The sequence below is a fragment of the Rhineura floridana genome, chromosome 2, assembly GCF_030035675.1.
Source record: "Rhineura floridana isolate rRhiFlo1 chromosome 2, rRhiFlo1.hap2, whole genome shotgun sequence".
In the NCBI taxonomy this organism is placed as follows: Eukaryota; Metazoa; Chordata; class Lepidosauria; order Squamata; family Rhineuridae; genus Rhineura; species Rhineura floridana.
In genome coordinates, this window is record NC_084481.1 from 108058355 (window position 1) to 108082435 (window position 24081).

The 24081-nt window shown below is 40.7% G+C and overlaps 1 protein-coding gene across 13 annotated transcripts in view; it reads left to right on the forward strand.

Annotated features, from left to right (window-relative positions):
* The window catches only part of TSPAN4 (tetraspanin 4), a 937220-nt gene that overhangs the window by 726459 nt on the left and 186680 nt on the right, over positions 1 to 24081 (forward strand). The window contains exon 2 of one of the 13 annotated variants that reach the window (XM_061610072.1): positions 19437 to 19512. The exons of the other annotated variants lie outside the window; for them this stretch is intronic. The gene's annotated coding sequence lies outside the window, so the exon portion shown is untranslated. The remainder of the gene's footprint in view (positions 1 to 19436; positions 19513 to 24081) is intronic. 13 annotated transcript variants of the gene reach the window in all.

The following is a 24081-nucleotide window of genomic DNA, read 5'->3' on the forward strand; positions in this document are numbered from 1 at the left end:
ATCTTCGTTAAGGGCAATGGTAAAAGACAGCAGACAGGTAAGTGGGGGGATGTGGGGGGGCGTGGAACACAGAAGGGGAGCGGAGGGGTGGCTGAGGGGCCCCCTGTAGCTCCAGGGGCTGTTGGGCCAGTGCCCAACCTGGCCACCCTTTAGTGTTGGGCTGGTGACCAGTAGGCATTACTGTCTCTAGTAGTTTTCCATGAAGCCTGCAAGTTTGAAGACGTAACTGTGGTTAAGGGGGAGTTATGTCTTTGCCCTGTCTGGGAACGGACTGCCAGGGCCGTTGCTATGGTAGCCATCTGATAGCGACTGGGAAAGTTCTAACAGAGTCTGTGTGTTGTCGTCTTCTGAATTATGCCTCTGAGCTGAGAGGCTGTCTTTTGTTTTTATCTATGGAGAGAGATGTACCAGAAGGGGGGTGACTGAGGAATCTCTACATGTATTTACTCTTAAGCCTCTGGCCTTAATGTCTTTCAATAAAGACTCTTAACATGCTCTGAAGAAGTTTCTTGCTCAACTTAACTCCAACGTAATGTATGCTGTTTCACACAACAATGCACACACGCCAACAGTGGTAGCAGAGGATGGTTGCGCTCCACAGCGCATTACACGGGAGTAAGTTGCTGGTCTGAACGGCAGACGGAGTTCCAGAGAGGGCAGCTTGATTGATTGTACCAGACGGAGGTGAGCAACATGCCTGTAAACCTGTCTGGGGGAGGCTTGCCGATGGAACGGCTTAATGAAAAGAATTATGGCAGCTGGAAGCTGAGGATGCGGGCTTTGCTGATAAAAGAGGATTTATGGGACACAATAGATGGACCCACCCCGGCGGTACCGACCGCGGCCTGGAAGCGGCGAGACCAGAGGGCGCGGGCGTTTATAATCTTGGCTCTATCGGATTCTCAACTGATGTGTGTGAGAGATGAGCCGTCGGCTAAACAGACGTGGGACGCGTTGCAGGATTTGTCCCAGGAATGGCAGCGGAGGCAGGAGGCGCAGAGAGCCCAGCCAGTGGAGGCTGTCAGAAGCAAGGAGGAGAAATGTGCGGAACCGGAGCAGGCTGCCGAAAGCAGACAGGAAAACAAGCGGGAGCAGCAGCGGCTGAAGTCTTGTTTTGCCTGTGGGGCCCGTGGGCATCTCCGTAAAGATTGTGCAATCAAGTGAAACTCCAGGGACGGAGGCTTGAAGCAGGGAAGTGTGAACTTTGTTTGTAAACAGAAGTCTAAAGACTTGGAACAAATTAACTTTATTCTTGACAGCGGAGCAAGCCATATATTAATTAAAGACAGACGTTTGTTTTACGTTTCAGAAGAAGTGAAAGACTTTGTTTTACTTGCTGATGGATCACGGAAATCCATAAAAGCTAAAGGTCTGGTGAAATTTGACAAGCTTGGCATAATGTCAGACTGTTTGTTTGTTCCTGAATTGGCTCATAATATTTTATCAGTTAGCAAACTGGTGAGTTGTAATTATTCAATTTTGTTCCACAAAGACCAATGTTTTATAATGAGGGGAGATGAAGTGTGCATGCAGGGAAGCCTTAATGATTCACAGTTTGTAATAAAGAGCAGTCAAGCAGGGTGTGCTGTGTTAAACGCTGAGGCACAGGTACATCAGGGCTGCGTCCATGAATGGCATCAAAGGCTGGGGCATGCAAACCTTGACACGATAAGGAAAACCCCTTTGCACAGTGAAGACATGCGTTTAAAAGATTGTGGACAGTTAATGGATTGTGATTCTTGTAATCAAGCTAAAATGACTATTGCACCAATAAACCGGGAGGCTGAGAGAACCACAACAGCTCCCTACCAGCTAGTACATGTTGATTTAGCAGGGCCAATAAATGCTTCACGAGGAGGTGCGAAATTCTTCATGGTACTGGTAGATGATTTTTCAAGATTTTGTCATGTTTTTCTGTTAAAGCATAAAAGTGAAGCTGAGCAGAAGCTGAAACTGTTCATTAAGAGAATCGAAACTCAACACTTGGTCACGGTGGGGGCTATACGCTCGGACCAAGGTGGGGAATTTATGAGTAAAGCATTGAGTGACTTTCTGGAGAGTAAGGGAATAAACCAGAATTTCACTGCTCCACACAGCCCGTTTTCCAATGGAACTGCTGAGAGAAAAAATAGGGTGCTTGGGGAAGCAATGAGAGCCATGCTGCTGGATTGCCGTTTAGGGAATTCTTTCTGAGCAGAAGCAATTCTTTATGCAAATTACATTCACAACAGGGTGTTACACAGTGCTATTGGAATGTCTCCTTGTGAGAAACTTACTGGCAGAAAGCCTAGAATACAACACATTCAAAAATTCGGGGCAAGGTGCTGGATCCACATTCCACAGGGAAAAAGGAGGGGCAAGCTTGCGCCCAGAGCACAGCAAGGTTTTGTTTTGGGATTTCAGAATGCATATTACAGAGTTTGGTGTCCAGAAACACAGCAGTTAATTCTGAGCAGAAGCATTAAAGTCTCAGAAAAGCCTTGGGATCAAAGGGAGACAGTCCTTCTTACAGGAACAAATGACACACAAACACAAACACGAACACAATCACAGAAATTTAAGCCAGATGTTGACATTAAAGTGGAAGGTACACAAATACCTCTCAGAGATGCTTTGAATGAGCTCATTTCTGGAAAACGCAGATCAAAGAAACGAAAAGCTGAGGAAATGGAAGCTCCTGCGCAGGTTGTGCCAAGCACAAGCACAAATGGGGGGGCAGAGAGAGCCGAAGCTCTGGTTCCTTTAAGACGCTCCACGAGAGCGAATTTAGGCAAACCGCCTGACAGATTTACTGTGGGATTAATAACAAGTCCTGGAATGAATAAAGTTGTAGACATGGATCCTGAGACACTTTATTTGACATGTGTTGAACCAAAGTTTGAGTGAATAAAGTTTTGAACTGTACTGAGATGTAATTTTGAACTGTACTGAACTGAAAATGTATGATGCAATGTACTGAAATGTATCACAAGAGGTATTGTAGAAATGTATGACTGTATGACTATGTATTATGGAGATGTATTTCATGTGTATTTTGCAGTCTTAATGGAAAAAAGGGAGACTGTTGGGCTGGTGACCAGTAGGCATTACTGTCTCTAGTAGTTTTCCATGAAGCCTGCAAGTTTGAAGACGTTATTGTGGTTAAGGGGGAGTTATGTCTTTGCCCTGTCTGGGAACGGACTGCCAGGGCCGTTGCTATGGTAGCCATCTGATAGCGACTGGGAAAGTTCTAACAGAGTCTGTGTGTTGTCGTCTTCTGAATTATGCCTCTGAGCTGAGAGGCTGTCTTTTGTTTTTATCTATGGAGAGAGATGTACCAGAAGGGGGGTGACTGAGGAATCTCTACATGTATTTACTCTTAAGCCTCTGGCCTTAATGTCTTTCAATAAAGACTCTTAACATGCTCTGAAGAAGTATCTTGCTCAACTTAACTCCAACGTAATGTATGCTGTTTCACACAACAACGCACACACGCCAACACAGTAGCTTCTACATGCCTGGGTAGGCTTGCCTAAACAAAAGTTTTTTACAAATAAGAAGAAAAATGTGTAACAGTGGAAATGATTATTATATTGAATGGAAGTAAATTAAAATCAGAGAGGCTGCTTATTAATTTTGGAGGACTGTTTATCAAGTCTGTTCTTTCCCACCTCTACCCATTAACATCTTTGCTTGTGCTGAGGATCCCCACATTGAGGAAGATAAGTAACAACATCTATACCTTTTCTGTGGTTATCCAAAGATAGCAGGACAGTTTTTCAAATCTAATTAGCTCCCTCCCTTCTGACTTTCAACAATAAGTGTAAACGGTAAATTACTTGACTTTTGAAGCTAGGCTAATGAGTGTGTTTTCTATTGGAATGTATTTAGAGTTGTTAAACCATTGTTTTAAAAGATTGTTTTTAAATGCTTATCTGTAATGTTTTAGTGGTTGTGCACTGCCTCAAACATTTGGATATTTAAAATAAAACAAACTGATATTTCTTAGGCCTGATATACAAGGATGTTATGTACACCATTCCTTCAGCTTCCAGTCTGATGGTGAGCAGTCTGTGGAATCAAATGCCCAGTGCCAGACACTTGAAAATGAAGGTAGCCCAATTCTAACATCTCTCTGGATGTATTGGTTCTGCTTCCTTGCATGAATGAGAGAACTGGCTATTAACCTGTTCTTCCCACAAACACGACTTTATAAGGCCCTGCTCCTGTCTCCTTTAGTATTAATTTCCACATAGGAAAGAAAGGGTAGAGATAGAAAAACTAGAATTCTGTCATCCTCAGCTAGGGACCTATACTCAACCTATGGGCAACTTATACTCTGGACAAGAGGCTACTTAATGTAAGGACAGAATATGGAGAAACTGATTAGTTCCCCATCGGAAAGGGTGTAAGACGGGTGTATTTTATCACCCTGTACGCAGAACATATTGTACGGAAAGCAGGATTGGACCAAGATAAAGGAGGTGTAAAAATTGGAGGGATTGATATTAATATATCAATAATTGAAGATATGCAGACGATACCATACTACTAGCGCAAACCAGTAATGATTTGAAAGGAATGCTAATAAAAGTTAGAGGAAAGCACAAAAGCAGGACTACAGCTGAACGTCAAGAAGACTAAAGTAATGACAACAGAAGATTTATGTAACTTTAAAGTTGACAATGGGGACATTGAACTTGTCAAGCATTATCAATACCTCAGCACAGTCATTAACCAAAATGGAGACAATATTCAAGAAATTAGAAGAAGTCTAGGACTGGGGAGGCAGCTATGAGAGAACTAGAAAAGGTCCTCAAATGCAAAGATGTATCATTGAACACTAAAGTCAGGACCATTCAGACCATGGTATGATCTCTATGTATGGCTGTGAAAGTTGGACAGTGAAAAAAGCGGATAAGAGAAAAATCAACTCATTTGAAATGTGGTGTTGGAGGAGAGCTTTGTGGGTACCATGGGCCATGAAAAAGACAAATAATTGGGTGTTAGAACAAATTAAACCAGAACTGTAACTAGAAGCTAAAATGCTGAGATGGAGGTTATCATACTTTGAACACATAACGAGAAGACATGATTCATTAGAAAAGATAATAAAGCTGGGAAAAACAGAAGGGAGTAGAAAAAGAGGAAAGCCAAACAAGAGATGGATTGATTCCATCAAGGAAGCCACAGACCTGAATTTACAAGATCTGAACAGGGTGGTTTATAACAGATGCTATTGGAGGTCACTGATTCATAGGGCCGCCATAAGTCGTAGTCGACTTAGAGGCACATAACAACAACAGCAATAGGGAAGAGATTTGGTTTGGTTTTCATTTTAATGTGAACCTATCTAATTTGCCCTTCCCAAAATAATATGTGAACTGAAATGCAGCCATCCTCTGAAATTTGCACTTCTTATAAGAACGTACAAAAAACCTGCTGGATCAGGCCAGTGACCCATTTAGTCCAGCATCCTGTTCGCAAAGTGGCCCACCAGTTGATTATGGAAAACCCATAAGCAGGACCTGAGTACAAAGAGCAGTCTTCCCTGCTGCAGCTGTATTTGGGAGCATACTGCCTCCGCCTATGGAGGCACAGCATAGCCATCATGGCTAGCTAGAAGCCACTGATAGCCTTTTTGTCCATGAATTTTAAAAATATTTTTTAAGAACCTTTAACAACCTTGAACAATTTAATATCATCAGCAGACTTGGCCACCTCGTGTTCACCCCTAACTCTAGATAATTTACAAACAAGTTAAAAAGCACGGGTTCCCAATACCAGTCCTTGGGGACTGCACTTTATATCGTCTAAGTTTGCATGTGTTGGAAGTGGGGCAAGAGCAACTCCTGTTTGGGTTCTTTTGTTTGTATTCAAGAAGGAAGATAGAGTTAGGGTCTTCCAGCTGGCTAGGCTTGCCTACCTTTACCTGTGCTCCTGTCTACCTAACTTCCTTCCGTTGCAAACTGATCTGCTCAGGGAAGCTGACCTGCCCCTCCTTCCTTTGTCTTCTTTGACTGTCCAAGGAGAGAGATCTTTGTCTTTGTTCTCTCTCCTGAGCCAAGAGGGCAATACCCAAGTCTGGGCATTGCGCCTCCAACTTAGTTAGTTAGAACTAGGTATGCCTTTCCTATCTGCTATGTATTTCTATAAATTAAGTAGCTTTTCTTATTTTACTAACTTTTAAGTCTCAGTGATCTAAATGCAGAGTAAACGCCTGCTGCTTAGGTAAATACACACACTGAAGCACACGCAGCTCAGACGCTGAGTATCTACATATTTTCATAACAGAATGCAGTTCTCCAGCCACATAACATGTACAAAAATGCATGTGTTAGGAAAATTGAGACATTCTACAATGCATTATATTAGATGAAAATGCTTGGAAATTGTTATCTTACTACTGTATACAAAAATGTGTAAATTAGAAGGCATTCATACAAGAACGCTGACAAATTTTAATGTGGACTTTAAAATAGCAAACTTGCAGAATTGTGGAGAACTGAAGAGTGAAACAAAGAAAAATTGAAAGAAGCCCCAAAACTGACAGATCTATCCATCTCTGCCTTCAACCATTCCATCTCATTATATGCCATTTCTATTGGAGAGAGTAAGCAGAACTCCTTTACTTTGGCTCTATTTTTATCTTCTTGAATTCTACTTAAATTCTACATGAATTCTACTTAAGTCAGAAAACAATTCTGCCCATTATCAGTTAGAGAGCATATGCACACTGCAGCAGGCTTGTGCTCCTGTGTCCCATCTGGATGAGGCATTTTGACTACATATAGGTGCTGTGCACAGTTCTTTCCTTGATCCAGCTGCCAGGACAAGCACATACAGAGGCCTGCTTGAAAACTGACAATAGCTCCTATTATCTGTTTTGGAAGGGAAGTGGGCCAGCTGCTGTATATGCACACAGACCAGGTCTTTCAGGTTAATTTATCTTTCTTGCCAATATGTGACACAGTGTGGCATCCAATAAAAACACTGATTAGAATCATTGTCAAGCATTTATGAATCTTCATCTAATTAGAGTGCTTTATTGACTGTGGATTGCCAAACCATTGGGTCAGGACATAAAGTACCTCCTGCACACATAACATAAAAAATACACTATCACTATTAATTCCAGTATGGACTCACTGGAATGTTTCACTTTAGGGTTATTGCAGTGAGTATCTGTGAAGAATTAAGCCATCCTTCTTAAATGCAAACAGTAAATTGCTTATTGTTCCCTAATTGTTTTCTTTTTGGCAAAATGACTTCGTAATGTAATTACATGTGTACCCAGGGGGCATATGGAGCTGAATTATGAGATGTGCCCTGCCCTCAGTTTTCACTTCTTCTCAGACACCCCATAATTCACTTATAGGTACCTATCTGGGGATAACGCAATTGTATAAATACAGTAGCAAGAGAGCTAGCTCAGAGCTCCAGGTATTGCACAGAGTTTACAAGGCTACTTGATTCTTTCTAAGATATTTTATATGCTTTCTGGTCTGTCTCTGACATGAAATGAGTTCAGATGCTATAAAGCAGGGGGTGTAACCTGTGGGCCATATACAACCCCCAAGAAGCTTTTATGTGCCCCCCAAGGCATTGCAGTGCTCCCACTTTGTCCAAGTGTCCTGTTCTCAGTTTCACTTGCGTCTGACTTGTTTTGGGGGAGAAATACCAAAAAAGCCATCTGTTTTGCATGCAGAAAGTCCCAGGTTCAGTCTCCATTATCTTTTCCAGGTAGGGCTGGAAATGTCATCTGAGATCCTGGAACTATGCCTGCCTGTATGCAATTCTGTAAGTCCAGTCATACACCTGACCTGCATGACTTATACTGTGCCAGAGCCATTCACACTAAGTGCACTTAGGCGTATGGAGCTGGCACTGTGGCAGTAAGGCAGTGTCAGCATGGGCCTATTGTGGGCCATGTTGATCCTGTTTAGGGAAAATATGTCATAATCCTATTCTTCCTCCATCCAAAGTGGGAGCATGACAAATGTGCATTGCCAATGCTACTTTAGAAGCGGGATGGGTGGGTGGGCTTCTGATATTACTTCATTGGCAAGGAAGCCACTGCAGTAGCCTGTCCCCTTAACAAGATGTTCTTGTGAATTCAGAACTCCAGGTCACATCAGAGGTATCCATGACACAGCTCCTTCTCATGCCAGCTTTGCCTCAGTTCCTAACAAGGCAAAGCTGATGTAGAAAGTAGCCACACTGTTGGCTCCTCACATCTGACCCTTGGCACTTGATGTTACCAAACACAGCCATGCTGCAAGTACCAAGATATCATTGAAAGAGAGCCTAGATAGCCTCCATGGAGTTTTTTTAAATTCATTTTTTTAAAAAAAGTATTTCTATAACCCTAACCATAACCCTAAAGTAAAGTATCAGGATGGTTTCAAAGGTAAAACATAAAGTACTATCTAAAAATAAAAACACATATAATCATTAAGGTGACTGGCTATTCAAAATGAAAAAAAACCTCTAAAGGCCAGTCAGTATAAAAAAGTCTTCAAGAGACACATAAAAATCAAACGTGAGAATGCCTGCTGAATCTCTGCTGGAAAAGTATTCCACTGCATGGGACTGGCCACACTAATCGAGGCCAACTGTGCTTTTGTAACACATAGGGACAAATAACAGCATTCCTCCAGATGATCTCAGCTACAGTATAAGGGCTCAGACTGTCCTTAAGGTATCCTGGACCCAAGTTATTCATAGCTTTGTTTGTTAATATAAGAACTTTGAACCTGGCTTGGTAGTATATGAGCAGCCAGTGCTGATGTTTTAGCAAAGATGTCACATGCTATCAGCCATCTGCCCCCATCAGCATTTTGCCCCAGTTGGAACTTCTGGACCAGACCCAAGAGCAGCCCCACATACAACATATTACAGCAATCCAGTGAGTTCACAGAGGAGAATGTGCCTTTTCCTTTTCTTATGATGCCCTCATTTTGTAATAGTGAGGTGAGTCCTTCATCTGGACTGTTTCACACCATGATTTCTTGGTAGCCACTGGGAACAGATACTGCCTACCCATAGAAAAAACCCTTGTGTTCAACATCAGCTGCTGCTTATCATCTGAAGATTTTACAAAAGCCCCATGAAGGAGTTGGTATAGATCCTCCACGTCCATCCTCTTTTCCTGTTGTATTGCAAGAGTTACATAAAGGAGCAAAGCTGCTCCACTGGTGCTCCCCAAGTTTCTTTTCCCCCCAGCTCTATTGCACTCCTATTCAAACATCCAACAGATGGTAATAAAATGCCATGGGTGCAATAGGTAAAGTTTATGACAGTTCTGCTTGTGCTTTTTTTTAAAAAAAATTGAAAACAACTTAGGCACCAAAAGGAAGTAAGAGGTTCTTGTTCTGCATCCTTTAGGGTATACTGTTGAATGAAGCAGATGGACCTACATACACCGATACAGCACATAAAGAGATGCTTCCTAGCAAGAATATGATTTATACAACATTTTTCTAGCATATAAATGGTACAACAGTGTTTACATATAGGAGTTGTCTTTCTTTGTTTTTCCAGGCCTCTTCTCTAAATGTAAATTAAAGGGTCTTGCAGGAAAAGCAGACTTTCATAAGAGATCTTCTTGCCACATGGATAAGTACTATCTCTAATTCTTCAGTTGCCACTTAATTAAATTGCTGCCTCTTGCTTTCTTCTGATATAGACTGATAGCTGCTTTGCTGTAGGCTCAGGGAAACAATAAAGTTATTTACATTGCAGATCTGACATAAAATACCAACCAAGCAAATTATGAATGCTATTTTTAAAAAAAGAAAAGTCAAATAAAGCGAGCTGCTATTCTACTTCATATTGGAAACTTCCTTCCGTGAAGTTAATTTTCATAACTGTAAACGAAGCAAAATCTCCATTCTAACATTTCATGGCTGCCAATGAACTAAAGCTCAATCCTAAAACTTACCAAGGATCCTCCAGTGACTTCAATTGATGCAGGATCAGACGCTTAATATGCAGGTAGCAGTGCCGAGCCATCATATGGGGAAATAAGAAGAGCCAAGCTGCCATTTGCACATTTTTGCTTGTTTGTCTGCTGTAACAGAAGAGCAGGCTGACAGAGTCTGGCCAATGGCCCTTCCATCCCAGAGCCCTAGTCCTGATAATAGCAGCCCATTCCATATGCCATAGTGGAAGTTTGCAGTAGAACAAAGCAATCATAAGCAATACACATTGTACTATAAAGTTCAACTTTTTGGTAGTCTAAGATTTATGGATAGTCCAATTCATTCACTGGCCAGTTTACAGTTTGTGCATATTCCTGGGCATCATTAATTTCTGTAGGTTTTAAAAAATCTGTTTACATTATATGACATAGTGTTATACTACACCCCAACTAGAATGGCCATTTGCCCTGTTTTACAGAGGACAGTCCTCTCTTTGAAGGGCTGCCCAGTCCAAGTCCAGTTTAAAGATACGGAACCATAAGAGGGATGAGAGCAGAGGCTTTAAGTTTCCCAACAACTGTTAGCAGTCAGGCAGTAGACTGAGCAGGCACATTGGTCTCCTAATCACAGTGCTCGCCAGTGTGGAGTGATGCATGGTGTTTCTTGTTAACTTATAGCAACTGTTTCTAAATTTGCATATTCCAATTTTATGCAAATTGTTCTATTTTGTTCCCCTTTTTTGGTGATGCATTTATTCTCTTTTGGTGATATGCAAGTGACCACAATAACCCCAAGTCCAAATATCATGGGACCAGATTTCAGAGTTAACCCCTTTTTGTTTAAAAATCTATTCTCCTTCTTTCATAGTGTCTGGGATAGGATACATTAAAAGTTAAAAAAAACCCAAAACCAAATAGTTAATCAGATGTTCTTTAGTTCTAGTTTTATATGAAAATATGGGGCAAGTAACATTGACTCTTAAGAATGTCAAATCCAGATCTTCAACCTGATAACTATTAATTTTTGTGGAGTCCATAAGACATTCCTAAAATCTGGGCCACATGGTCATTGATTTAAGGTAGCATGATATTTCTAAAACTTAAAAGTTCTGGTTCCTAGATTGATTTTTAGCTTGGCCAGCTATTGCTCTGGAGCAGATTCACCTTTCCTCGACTGACTTTCTTGATCAGTAAAATGGGAGAAAATACTTGCAGTGTTAACATTTTCTAATCTTGCGTGCAACATTATAGCCTGAAATCCTTAATGGATGCTTATGACCTCAATACACATATTGAGATATTCCTATAAAGCTATGGCACTTTCTTAGAGCTGTTTTGAAAAGCCCCGTGACAATCCTAGAAAGTGTCTTGCAGCACTTTTGCTGAAATGCACAAACCAATTTCTTATACCTTAGCAAGTTGCTTGGGGTGTGGGGCTCTGATACAGCTGGGGTACTTCCTGATTATTAAGGTGTTCAAGCTTGCACCCTCTGGACCATCCAGTTCTGTAAACTTCTTGCCATTGCCGTGCTTTCCACTGCTGTGCTGACTTTACCATTTTAGCAACAGAGTTGTCCCCATGAGGAATTGAAGTTTGCAGAAGTTGGAATCAGGTCACAGAGCTAAAGGACTAGCTTTCTGGCTTTTATATGCTGAAATATTGAGATGCAAGGCAAATGGAAATGTGATGCTATAAGCATTTCGGGAGCATAGAGTGTGTTTCCACCATACATCTAAACAAACACACTTGTCTGTACCTTGCCCACGAATCCCATCCTCATTGAAAATAATAATAAAAATTCTCATGGAACGAATAATTGTGCTGATCTCTTGTGATGTTGTACTAAAAATGTAAGGCACTTCTGAACAAACATGTCCTGAAACTCCATGTGAGATTTCTCATTGAGCTGCTGGAGAACAATAGCAACGTAACAACATTATATTGAGAAATGGGAGCATTGCAAATAAGGTTGCAAAACAATACCCCAGAGTGGCAACCCTGAGATAATTAAGGTAAAGCTATTTTATACTTAGAAAGCTATTTTAACTGTTAGTTGCTTCAGCTTTCCTGTTTGCAGTAAAAGATCTACTGTGCACAATAGGCTCATGGCATTGCGCTTTTGTTCTTTGAAATACTACCAGGTAAGACTTGAGGTTTCTCATTCAACATATATGAATCATAGAATAAAATAGAATCATAGTTGGAAGGGGTCTATAAGGCCATCGAGTCCAACCCCCTGCTCAATGCAGGAATTCAAATTAAGCATACCCAACACGTGGCTGTCCAGCTGCCTCTTGAATGCCTCCAGTGTTGGAGAACCCACCACCTCCCTAGGCAATTGGTTTCATTGTCACACTGCTCTAACAGTTAGGAAGTTTTTCCTGATATTCCGTTGAAATCTGGCTTCCTGCAACTTGAGCCCACTATTCCATGTCCTGCACTCTGGGACGATCGAGAAGATATCCTGGCCCTCCTCTGTGTGGCAACCTTTCTAGTATTTGAAGAATGTTATATCTCCCCTCAGTCTTTTCTTCTCAGGGCTAAACATGCCCAGTTCTTTCAGTCTCTTCTCACAGAACTTTGTTTGTAGTCCCCTGATCATCCTCGTTGCCCTCCTCTGAACCCGTTCCAGTTTGTCTGCATCCTTCTTAAAGTGTGGTGTCCAGAACTGGATGCAGTGCTCAAGATGAGACCTAACCAGTGCCGAATAGAGGGGAACAAATACTTTGGAAACTATACTTCTGGTGTGTGTGTGTGTGATGTGCCTTCAAGTGGATTACGACTTATGGCGACCCTATGAATCAGCAATCTCCAATAGCATCCTGTTCAGATCTTGTAAGTTCAGGCCTGTGGCTTCCTTTATGGAATCAATCCATCTCTTGTTTGGTCTTCCTCTTTTTAATGCAGCCTATAATAACATTTGCCTTTTTTGCAGCCGTATCACATTGTTGGCTCATATTCAGCTTGTGATCAACAACAATCCCAATTTCCTTCTCACATGTAGCATTGCTGAGTGAAGTATCTCTCATCTTATTACTTTGCATTTGGTTTCTTTTTCCTAGGTGTAGAACTTTGCACTTATCCCTGTTAAATTTCATTCTGTTGTTTTCAGCCCAATGCTCCAGCTTATCAAGATCCCTTTGAATTTTGTTTCTGTCTTCTATTATCTCTCCCTCCCAATTTTTTATCATTAGCAAATTTGATAAGCATTCCCTGCACCTCCTTATCCAAGTCATTAATAAAAATGTTGAAGAGCACTGGGTCCAGGACTGAGCCGTATGGTACCCTGCTTGTTACCTCTCCCCAGTTTGAGAAGGAGCCATTGATAAGTATTCTTTCAGTACAATTCTGTAGCCAACTGTGGATCCCCCTGATAGTTGTTCCATCCAGCCCACATTTAGCTAATTTGTTAATCAGAATATTGTGGGGCACTGGACTTCCCAGGAGGATTCCTCCGCCTGTGCTGCCTCTGAGACGGGCTCCCGTCTTGGATGAAACTTTTTCAGTTTAAAATCCAGTCAAAAGGGCTTTTTTGACTGGGGATAATTTCTTCTGGATAAGGAAGAAACGTGAGATCTCCCACACAGCTTTGTTGTGTTTGTTGGAGACTGGAATTCATTAGAATTGTCTGTGAAAGAAGGTCTTCCAACAGCTCGGACGGAGCTAGGATTTCTAATCTAGCTCAGCTGAATAAGTGAGCCTTTTTTTTAAAGAAAAATGGATTAACAGGCAAGCATCCTCCTGTCTATGCTCATTATTTTGTTATCTATACAGTTAAAGAGATTTGTCAAGGAATCAGCAATTAAGAAAACCTGGGTGAGTCAAAACCTTCTATCTTACTCACGGAACTAAGGGGGAAGAAAATAAAAATAGCCTATCTTTTTTTATTGCAAAAAGCTGGCATATAAATCAGCATTATAAAGATTACAACGGATGAGGGGTTTCTGACTGGGTAATTTTTTGATTTATAAGACTTCTGTGTAATATATGTCTGGGACTATGTTTTCTGGTCTTTTTTTTTTTTTTTGACGAATCTGCTCATTCCTTCTGCAACTAGTTATTTGGATGCTGTGAACTAAAGTTGTTTTTGCACTTCTGGGCATATAAGAGATAAGGAAATCCGTACTGTCTAGAGTGTGACGTCAGTTGGTTTGAAAGATTAACTCCTTTGTAACTGGATAAAGAAATAAACTGCTCTTTGCTTGGGACATTGAAAATTGAAGGAGTTTTGTTCCTTTGGTTTTAAGAATGACAATTAAGAAGATCATGGATGTACAAGAAGGGACTTTATCTTTAGATATGTTTCAGAAAATAATGAATGGGATTAAGTCAATAAAAGAAGAACTGAGAAATAATAGACAAGCGTTGAGAATTGAATTTGACGAAATGAGACAGGAGCTGAAAGAAACTCAGGATTCTATGAGAAAGGAGAATAAAGATAGATTTGGAAAACCAAAAAAGGATGAAAGAAAAATTAAAGGCAAGGTTCAAACTTTGGAGATTGGATTAAATATGGACTTGGAAAAAGATTTGGATTTCCTGGCTGTGATGGATCCTGGAGACAAATATTATGGTTTGGAACTCAGCGCTGTCCCTGAAGGAATTGATGAAGAGATTGGAGATAAAGATATTATCAGTTTGAAAAAATTCCTGGACTGGAAGGATTTGATGGAACTTGAAATGGAGAAAGTTAACAGAATTAATTCCTGGTTTGTATTAATGGAAAAACCTTCAAGAGATGTGCTAGTGTATTCTGTAAAAAAGAGGAACAGAGATGCGGCTTTGCAACAATATTTCAGTGATACGTTTGGAATTGATGGCAAAGAAATATCTGTGATAAAGGAAATTCCTATCAGACTCTTATTATATGACTATGACAGCAAGATTATTTGGTGCGTAAAGATGGAAGATGGAAGATGGAACCAACACAGATAATGGAAGAAGAGCGATTTGAAATTACTGGACTTAATAGACTTGATGAGTTGGATTAATTGACATGTTTATCTAGAAAAAAATTGATGGACATATATCTCAAGGATTGGAAACTTCTCTTTGACTTTTTGTGGAAGAATAAAATGATATGATGTTAATGAGATTTGATACCAATTAAGATAACCGCTGGAGGAAGGTGATTTTATAATCTATTAAGAGACAGGCTTGTTATATATTATAGACTTATAGCTGAACTACGACAAATCGGAAGTCAATAGTTTTTATTCTTTTTCTCCCCTTTTTTATTGTATTGATCTGTGTTTTTTTGGGGGGGGTATTGTTTTGGTTTTGAAAATCTGAATAAAAAATTAATTGAAAAAAAAGAATATTGTGGGGCACTTTGTCAAAAGCTTTGCTGAAATTGAGATATATTATATCCACAGCATGCCTGCAGTGTATGAAGGAGGTTATCTGATCAAAAAAATGAGATAAGATTAGTCTGGGAGGATTCATTTTTGATAAATCCATGTTGGCTTCTAGTAATCACTGCATTGTATTCAAGGTGCTTCCAGATTGACTGCTGCTCCAGAATTTTCCCAGGGATTAATGTTAGGCTGAGTGGTCTATAGTTCCCAGCTTCCTCCTTTTTGCCATTTTTGAAGATAGGGACAACATTAGCCTTCCTGCAGTCATCTAGCAATTCACCCATTCTCCACCATTTCGCAAAGATAATAGACAGTGATTCCGAGAGTTCTTCAGCCAGTTCCTTCAATACTTTTGGATGAAGTTCATCGAGCCCTGGAGATTTGAACTTGTTCAGAGTGATTAGGTATTCCTTGATCATTTGTCTATCAATCTCAAGATGCAATCCTGCCCCTTCCACTTCATGTTTGCCAGGAGGGTCATAGACTTCCTTTTGGGAGAAGACTGAGCCAAAGTAGGAATTGAGTACTTCTGCCTTTTCTTTGTCATCTGTTATCATTTTGCCCTCCTCATTGAGTAGCTGTGCCACCATTTTTTTTCTCTGCCTTTTACTGTGGATTTACCTGAAGAAAGCTTTTTTGTTGCTTTTAGCATGTCTCGCTAACCTCAGGTCATTCTCAGCTTTAGCCTTCCTGACGCCATCCCTGCAATTCTGTGATACCTGTTTGTACTCTTCCTTTGTGGTCTGACCTTCCTTCCACTTCCTGTATGTGTCCTTTTTTGTTTTCAGGTCATCTCTAAGCTTTCTGTGAAGCAACATTGACTTCTTCTGTTGTCTTCCCCCTTTTGTCCTTGATGGAATTGTTTGCCATTGTGCCTTTAGAATTTCCTTTTTTAGAAACTCCCACCCATCTTGGACTCCTTTTCTCACTAGGGTTGCTTGCCATGGGACCTTACTTACCATTGTTCTGAGTTTATTAAAATTGGCTTTCCTTTTCTACTCTTGAGCTTTCTACCCTTCCCCCTGCCTCCGTCTCAGAGTGATGACAGTCTTAAAACTGTTACTTCTGAATGCAGACATGCCAGAAGCATTCTTGGTGTCTTCTCCCCTTCACACTAAAGATGTGGAAACTGCTTCATTCAAAGAATCATAGGATTGGTTTGTACACTCATCCAGCCAAGATTTGCCTTTTTATGGCATGCCCTCCTTTCCATCATGTATGTAAGCTAATTGGTGACTCAAATATTCCATGTGTATACTTGATTCATGTAATCTACCTCTTTTTTTCTCCTTGTTCTTTCTAAGTGGAAGGGTTGCCTAAATGTTTCCTCTGTGCTGGCCTTTTTAAATCTGTTGCCCTCCAGATGTTTTGGACGCCAAGTCCCATCAGCCCCAGCTGTGCTTGTCCAAAATATGTGGAGGTCCCAGGTTGGGGAAGGCTGTGCTGCACACATGGCAGGACCCAGCTTTGGCATCTATTTTCTCTGTCAGACCTCAGCCCTGGGACATCTGAATTAAGAATGGATGAAAATGTCCTAAAGGAGTGCAATATGCACTTTCCTCATTTGGGCCTATATGTAGAACGCTGTGTTGCACATTATTTCTGGTGGTGGAAGGTGCAAATCTATTCCATCAAAAAGAGGATGGACTTGGCTGGGTGAACTTATAAACAGGTGCAGAGAATGGAAGCAAGCCAAAAGGTTCACCCCAATGGGGAAACCCCCCCAGAACCATGTATCTACCAGCCTCTCCCTAGCATAATCCCAGCCACAATAAGCCAGTCAGACAGCAGGTACACTATGGAAGACAAGAAAGTTTAAGGGAAACAATGACAACAGCAAAACTACACATCAGCATACTCTAGAATTAAGGGCCATTTCATATTATTATTATTATTATTATTATTATTTATACCCCGCCCTTTTTCCAAAACTGGAACTCAGGGTAGCTTACAACTAAAAATGAGTACATATATTATGATATTATGATCTAGCACTACATTTTGAGATTCATAATGTTTTAATTGTCCCCAGTGGACTGCTAGGCTGCCAAATATTTACTCTCTGTGTTAGGTCAGATGTAACATATAACACGTACAAAACACTCCTGTAAAACACAATCATATATGTCAAAAGATTCACCCCTTTTTTTTTTACTTCATGTGTTTTCTACCTTTGAGGAGTTTAAAACTGGGATGTGTATTTACATTTATATTGTGTTTGATTATGTTATCTTAACCATTCCCACATACAGCTCTGTGCAGTACATTATAAAGACTTTTTTTTCTTTAAATGCCTTCAAGTCGATTTGAACTTATGGCGACCCTATGAATCTTTTGGATATTACATCATGTGAAATTATCATTAAAGAAGGGAGGATATTGTGAACTGTGTCCTCCAGGTAGATAACTGAAGTGTAGCAAGTTAAATGGATTCCCTTAGGTATCACAAGGGGGAGGCCTTCAGTGCCTCAGTTTCATACCTTCTACTTTATAGATCATATATTAAAAAGAAACCACTTCCTTGGTTTTCATTTAAAGTGGCCTTTATCAAATTGCCTGGGTTTCTTTATCTAATCTGCGGTGCTTTGATGTTTGGCTTGTTTATACCATTATAGTTCAGAGGATCGAGCCATCAAAGAGAGCCAGGCTGAATTTTTAAAATGTCAGCTAGGAAACCAAGTTTTATCACTGCCAGTCTCCAACAGCACTTCATATTTTTTATTTCTCCTTCATCCAGGTGTGTACAGTTTAATGCTAACAATCTGAAAGGGAACTTATCCAGCTGTGTGGCATGTAGTCCCTTAGTACCAGTCTGTGCTGCTGTTAGGCTGGTGGTGTACAGTCTGTATCCAATCATCATTATCTGCTCTGCTGTTGTTTTGATTTTCACTTGAGTGAGATGCACCTGCTGCAACCTTCATTTCCATTGGGCCAAAAGTCTTGAGACCTTGTGACAGGTGTGAGATTAACCTTTGCCTTCTCTATAATTATATCGGCAAATGGAAGTGATTTTTTCTTTTTTAAAAAATTGGCATGAAATTGAAAATAGCCAGTCTGCTTCACAATAGGAAGAATGCATTTCCTAGCAAGCAAGCTGTTGTTCAATAAAGCAAGCAAGCAAGGGCATTTGCAGTCAGGCAGCAGGTGCTACACTTCAGGTGCAGGTGAGGATGGATGAAATGGCACTTTGAGGTCTGTGTGCATTCTTTCAGAAGATCCTTGTCTAACTATTTGTGTAGCTTCAGTTGTCCTAGCAGCACTGCTTTCATTTCTTGGTTTAGCTGCCTCATACGGTCCCAACCGAGCGAAGAATAGAACTTGAAGCCTTGAGGGAAAGTCCCACGTTCTCTGCCCCTTTTATAGAGTAGGTACAAGCAGAACCTCAGATTGTGTTGTCTAAGTGCACTGTGCTATGGAATGCTATACAAAGAAGCTGCAGAATAATTTTACACCACTGGGAACGAACCTGCATAAAGGCAGGAAGTAGGGCAGAAGAACTTACCTGCAATGGGTTTGGGGCCAAAGACTGTGTGTGTGTTTGTATGTGTGTCTAGAGTGGTAGTGGTGAACTTGCTTCCATCTCTTTCAGTTCTGTGATCATCAAGGGTCTTTGCCTTGGGCTCAGGTCTCATTTGCCCCTGAATCCAAGGCAATCTAGCCTTCCTAGTGGGTTTGTGATTGAACGGCAAAGCTCTTTCTCTCACACACACTTTCAGCCCTTAGTTCAGTGCAGGGGTCTCTGCTTGGCAAAAGAGAAGCAAATGGCAAGCCTGCTTCATTTGGGGATCTTTTGAGGCAATGGGGCCTTTCAGACTCCATGCTGTTGTGCAGAAAGCATGTTCCCTCTAAGTTCCTCAACTTCCGTTTCTGTATATACACAAGGAAGGTTACAAAAAAGTAGATGGTGATACAGGCAGAATTCAAAGAAGCTCAGAGTTGAGGACAGGAATTTTAAGTGCAGGCTCTAGAGAAAGTAGGGTTTAAACCCAGGTCGATGGCGCTCACCAGCGTATAATCCTTAGAACCAGGTTTCAGTACTAGCCCTAGAACACTGAAGTTATTGTAAAGGAGGGAAAACTTGTGGGTGGGTGTGTACCATTTGTAACATTTGGAATAGGAGAAGTTGCATTCACTTGGCTTCCATGCACACTTGAGTCCTGGAAATTCTCTTTTTTAGAAATGAATCCCTGGAAGGAAGTCAGGGAGAAGAGATATCACTGATCACATCCAACAGACTGGATAATTGTCATGTGGTATGTCTGTGTTGTGTTTGTCTCACTATAAATGTCACAATCCTGGCAGTTGATCACTTAATTTTAGCAGAAAATATTGCATCGTTCCAAAGACTCCGACATAAGGGGAGGAAAGAATGAGCTGTCTCCCTTAAGTGGAATACGAGATTACTCTGTCACAAATGACATGCATGTATAACACTATATAATTACAGGCTGCTTGCGGTTGGCTTCAGGAAGCTCATACACAGATCTTTCTTTTCTCATGCCTGCTAGCATGTCAGTTATGTTTCATATTGGAAATCTGTTTTCTTTCTTCTTCAGACAAAACATTTTCTTTTCTTTTTTTCAAGTTTGTAACTTTTGAAGAAGTGCCTACTATTTTTGAAAATCAAACACAATACAATTTTTGATGAAAATCCAGGATGGGATTTCCCCCCAAATCTTGTTTGAACATCTGCTGAAGAAGGAATAGTTCCTCTTCTTCAAATTAAAAATGCACAGATTTTGCATTGATATTTTAGATGAACAGCCCTAGTCTTAGATTATGTGGAAGATGGCTAGAATTCAGTTATATACCTAGTAAATGATTTGTAATATTGATTTATATAACGTGTATCAGTAAATACAGCTTACATACTGCAGACATGGCCACTTCCCCCATCTCACATCTGAGAGTTATTGAGGTGTGTGAAAGAGGAATTACACACTCTTTCATCCTTTAGATTTAAACTGTAGTTGCCAGTGCAAAGCCCTTCTGCCTTAACCTGAGGTTTGTTAAAGTTTAAGGCTTATTTCACTTCACTTGCTCTCTGCAGGAATATGGTGCCTGCTATTAAGAGGCAAATTTTCGCATCTATACATCATACCTTTTGGTTATGGATGCAAAAAAATGACCTGTTTTCAGACTGTTCTGTTGATTTTGAAATTTTCTTTGCTGCTCTTCAGCTTGTAGGCTTTCAGAATTGTTAGCAAAAGTTTAAACGGTACAAAACAATAGGGTAAAAAATATGTTTTATTTATTAAATTTCTATCCCACCTTTCCTTCAAAAGGAACCAAGGGTAGCAAACACTCCAGTGTCAACCCACCCCCCAAAAACCAAAATAAAATAAAAACACAGAGAAGTTTCCAAAATATGTTAGTGTGCACTAGGTCAAAACAAAATCCCCAGCACAGCCCTCCTCCCTCTGATGGGAAGGGTCCAGCTGAGGCAAAGCAGCCTCCCTCACCTTGTACACAGAGGCAGTTGTGCCAGCAAATTCAACGTGCCCCCACAATCCCTCTGAGGAGGAGTGTTCATGTGCATATGCGTTCTCAACAGTGACACGCAAGTAGGGTGCCCGCCCATCCTTACTCAAGCCAGGTGAGGGGGCCTGACTAGTTGCTGCGACATCTTAGTGCAGTCATGTTTCGTTACTCCTAGTAAAGATGCTGAATTCTGTGTAACCTGTAAGCTGATTCATGAAACGCTCTGAATTGGAACTTTCTATTAAACCTACTAAAGAAAAGCATACCTCCTCACTTGTGTCTGACTCCAGTGGGTTTGGCAGGATATTATGTAATCCATGTCCAACTGGCTTTATTAAATGGTATTCAGACTTTTTAATTACCCCCCCCCACATACCTTAGGTACAAAATCAGTTGTAGGCAGCTTTAGTAGCATTATCTAGAAGTTACAATTATTTCATCTAATTTGCTCCTCTTTTCGTCTCCCCCTGCTTCTCCCTTTCTTTTATTTTTGCTATGTCTAATTTGTCTTTTGTTCCCATTTTTGATCTCTTCCATTAATGCCTTGAAGACTATTGTATTGGTTAACTATAATTGCTGAATTAATCACATTTTCTGTAATATATTATTGTTTTAACTATTCACTCATATAACATTTCCAGAGGGTACACTGTTCTCGATGCAAGTATCATTATAAAACATATATGAATTTATCTTGGGGGGTAATCAGGAATAACAAATAAAGGTAAGTGACTAGAAAAATCCCAGGAATGTATCTTTGTGAGCTGAATTAAAAAATAATTCTGGAATTTGAAACTGTTTCCAGCTTTTTGTATACCTGGTACATAAAAACCCCAAACCCTCTCTTATAAATTTGAAGTTGGTGGCTTTGATTTCTTTATTTTCATTGGGGCTCACTGATTGCTACCCTAACTTATGCAGTGTAGCAGGACATAAAATTAAGACAGGTTGAGAACCAAATTCCCTGTCCAACAATTGTGCAGTGGGCATACCCATAATATTTTTCGCCCCTTCCAAAATCTGCAGGTTTTTTTTATGGAAGGGGGTCACTGTGGTACTACATTTAATGTCTAAAATGTATATCTGCATCTAACTCCAGTGTGCCACCCTTTCATATCTTGTTTGTCAAAATCCTATCATAATGCTAAAACTGATCCTCAATCATTGTTGTCCCCTCCACAACATGGGTTTTAGCACTCCCGCTGCAGCTACCAGCTCCCCATCATCTAACCCCTTCACCCCCTTCCAATATCCCTCTACTTGTTGTTCAACATCTTTCACTTTCTAAAGACTGAACATCCCTACAATCCAGGTTTCCTTCTGTCTTCCAGGTCTCATTTCCCATTGTTTCAAAAGCCTCCTGTGCATATACCCCACCCTCCCACTCACCCCCTCCCCACTCCTTGGCTGCAAGAGCTGGCAGATTGTATACTATCTTTATTCCCACTCTTTGATATCTGCCTGCATTACTAATCTAAGCAGAATGGAGAAAAGGCTGATATTTTGGTGTACAACAGCAGCCATTTGCATTACCAAGGGCATCATTTTCCAGCTTTGAAGATAGTTTGGTCATTTGTATGGAGTGTGTTAGAGGTGGAACTAGAGATCACTAAGGGGAAGAGTTTCTAACTTGTGGCCCTCCAGATGTTCTCTGACTCCATTGCCTATTAGCCCAGCCAATATAACCAATGGTCATGGATATAGAAGTTATACTTGTAGTTCAAAAACATCTGGAAGGGCCACAAGTTAGCTACTCCTATCCAAGAGAATGATATGAATGCCTCTCCTTATCTTTAACAGCCATATACTAGAGTAACCTTTCCCCTTTTCTGGAGCAATAATTCTTGAAGCTCTGTTGTAGAAAGTTAAACAACTATTGATCTCTCTCCTCCTAATGCTTGCCAAAAATATATGTTAAAAGGAATTGCTTGGTACCATTGACCAAGGAATGGCTACACCTGTCCTTCTCCATGCATTTCCAAAGTAATGCACTTGTGATTTCATGAAAGGTTATTTTTACCCATGAGTCATACTCCATGATTTTAGGCACTGGTCATCCTTAGCTCACATATAAATATCCCTATCTTTCATTTTACTTTGCTTGCAGTTCTACTAGCAGTATTAGTAGTGTCACAGTTCTGGATGATCTTTAGCAAATTATCGATGTAACACCCCTTCTTTCTCTTTACAAGATTAACCGTGCTTGATTTCTGCTGTGTTCGTGTACAGGAATCTTGCAGTGCAAGCCCCCAGGTCTGCTTGTCAGAATTAATTTTTCTTTTTCCTAGATAGCAATTGTGAACTTGTTTTTTGTCAATTTACTAGTGGAAAGAGAGAAGATCTTTTAAAGCAACAGCAGAAAAAAATAAAAAGTTAGGACCAGTCCCCAGAAGCCTTGGAGAAAGCAGGCTAGTTGCCCAGAACTTTTACATTGCTAACTCCCTGGTATTGGGGATGATTTTTCATTTGCTGTCACAAAATGTGCTCCTGAATATTGCTGTGTTTTCATGACAACCAACTGAAAGAGGAGAATTCTAAAATATAATAGTATGCTGTCAGAGAACATTCCAGAGGCCATTAGGACCCTAACTTGCTGCTCTTTTCATTTTCTCTTTCTCCCCACCCCTCCATCACTCTCTCTCTCTCTCTCTCATCTTAAATAGTCCCACCACAAGATTCCCTTGGCTTTATAAAAACTACCCAAGTTTTGTAAGACATGGTAATTTTTCTGCAAGCATTTGTCTTTTATGTTTTTCAATACATTGGGGTGAATTGGGCTATTACCATAATACCTCAGTTAATAAAGTAGATGTGTTCTTGGACATTACTTCTTTAACAGAAACTTCTGTACCAGAGGAAGAAATAACATGGAAAGAATAGGGATAGATTCCTATACCCGCTCATATATGGCTTTAAAGGGTGCCTACCCAGCACCCACCCACTCCCACCCCTTCCCCTTCCCCTTCCCCCTTCCCATCCTCCTCTGAATCATATTGGATCCTCCCCTCCCCAGCCCTGGGAGAAAGCAAGAGAACTCTTTAATGCAAAACAAAGACAGGCTGGTCAGTTTTACCTTAAAGCAAAGGCACATAGCAGCCTTTCCCAACCGGTGTGCCTCCAGATGTTGGTGGACCACAATTCCCATCTTTCCTGCCCATTGGCTATGCTGGCTGAGTCTGATGGGAGTTGTGGTCCAACAACATCTGGAGGCACACTGGTTGGGAAAGGCTGATCCATAGCAAAGCAAGCTGGTCAGTATCACCTTAAATAAAGCCTTGCTTAAAAGGAGCTTTGTTCCTGGAGGATTCATTAACTGAGGCATTACTATAATACATAAAGTC